The 2056-nt window shown below is 33.3% G+C and overlaps 1 pseudogene across 1 annotated transcript; it reads left to right on the forward strand.

Moving 5' to 3' along the window:
• The first annotated feature begins 584 nt into the window (after positions 1-584).
• On the forward strand, positions 585-1207 carry LOC100592994 (annotated as a pseudogene). Its single transcript, XR_004031693.1, has one exon. The product of XR_004031693.1 is annotated as a 40S ribosomal protein S7 pseudogene (transcript).
• The last annotated feature ends 849 nt before the right edge of the window (positions 1208-2056 follow it).

Here is a 2056-nt window from a genome sequence, read left to right on the forward strand (position 1 = left end):
TGAAGTTGGATTGAGTTGAGTGCTCGTATCCTCTGGTGAAAGTAAACGTAAACTTTATCTGAAGAAAAATAAAATTGTTTTAGGGCTTAAATTATTTGTGGAAAGAATATTGCAATAACAGTGCCCACTAAAGCTGAAGAAATAACAACTTTACAGAAAGATGGTCATGAAAAATAAGTGCCTAGAATGAACCAAAGAAATAGAGAAGGAAAAATTCTTGAGAGATATTTAAAGATATATTTGTCTTAGGTATATATTTACTTGAAGATGTAGAATGAGAAAAGTGAAAAGCCGTATTAGAATATATAAATAAAAGTGTGTACTTTTAAAAAAAGATATCAAACCAGAGTAAAAGTGTTACATGAAATCCAAGCAGGAAAAATAAAAGAAATCCATTCATAGTAAAATTGCTGAAAGACAGAAAAAATCTTTAAGTCAGAATAAAATGAATATTTCAAAGGAAGATCAATAAATAAAACTAAATAATCTACATTACCAATATTAATGTAGATAATGTTGGTAGAATATAGAGTAACTTAAAATATTATTTAAAAGTCAGGTTGGCAAAATAAGTCCATTCTGCTCTTCCTAAGCCGGCTCTCGGCAAGTTCTCCCAGGAGAAGGCCATGTTCAGTTCGAGCGCCAAGATCGTGAAGCCCAATGGCGAGAAGCCGGACGAGTTCGAGTCCGGCATCTCCCAGGCTCTTCTGGAGCTGGAGATGAACTCGGACCTCAAGGCTCAGCTCAGCGAGCTGAGTATTACGGCAGCTAAGGAAATTGAAGTTGGTGGTGGTCGGAAAGCTATCATAATCTTTGTTCCCGTTCCTCAACTGAAGTCTTTCCAGAAAATCCAAGTCCGGCTAGTACGCGAATTGGAGAAAAAGTTCAGTGGCAAGCATGTCGTCTTTATCGCTCAGAGGAGAATTCTGCCTAAGCCAACTCGAAAAAGCTGTACAAAAATAAAGCAAAAGCGTCCCAGAAGCCGTACTCCGACAGCTGTGCATGATGCCATCCTTGGGGACTTGTCTTCCCAAGCGAAATTGTGGGCAAGAGAATCCGCGTCAAACTAGATGGCAGCCGGCTCATAAAGGTTCATTTGGACAAAGCACAGCAGAACAATGCGGAACACAAGGTTGAAACTTTTTCTGGTGTCCATAAGCTCACGGGCAAGGATGTTAATTTTGAATTCCCAGAGTTTCAGTTGTAAACAAAAATGACTAAATAAAAAATATATGTTCACAGTAAAAAAAAAAAAAAAAGTCCATCCTATAAATTTATACCAAATAACATATGATATTCTAAAATTAAAAGTATATGTAATTTTAAAGACAAAAATTACATATGAAAACAATAAATTACCATCAGTCATTAAAAGAAATATTGAAGAGTGTTAGCTAAGTAAAAAAATATATATATACGTGTGTGCGTGTGTTTGCATATGTGTATGTGTGTGTATGTGTATGTATCCCAAAAGAAAATTGGCGATACAAAAAGAAATAAAGAATAAATTAAATAACAAGTACTTTCATAAATCTAAATAAGCATTTATTGCACAAAATAGCAATATTAATATCTTATGTAATGTGAAAAGAAAATAGCAGCTTATAGGCCTGGAAAATGATAAAGGGAGTTAGTCTGCTCATATCCTTGAATAAGGGTAAACATATCAATTAATGTTAGAAATTTATAAAATTATATGTGTGACTACTATTTTAACAGAGAGGAAAAAGGTAATTATAAAAATAACCTGGATAAATAGAGGTAAATGCTATGTACATTGATTGGAAGAGAATATTGTAATTTCTCTCAAGTCTTTTCAAAGATTTGCATTAATTCCCCTTGAAATATTTGGTAGAATTGAAATAGTCAAGAAGAATGTATCCAAATGCCAAGCTAATTTGAAGGCAGTTTCTTGATGAAGAATTCTTATAGAAGAATATTTTTTCATTCAATTTCAAAGCTCATAAATATCATTTTTTATCTCTGTGTGAAACGGGTTAGGCATTTTCTCCACTATTATATTAATAAGCACATCCTTTTACTAATTTCTTTTCGT

This window comes from Nomascus leucogenys, chromosome 9 (assembly GCF_006542625.1).
Source record: "Nomascus leucogenys isolate Asia chromosome 9, Asia_NLE_v1, whole genome shotgun sequence".
Lineage (NCBI taxonomy): Eukaryota > Metazoa > Chordata > Mammalia > Primates > Hylobatidae > Nomascus > Nomascus leucogenys.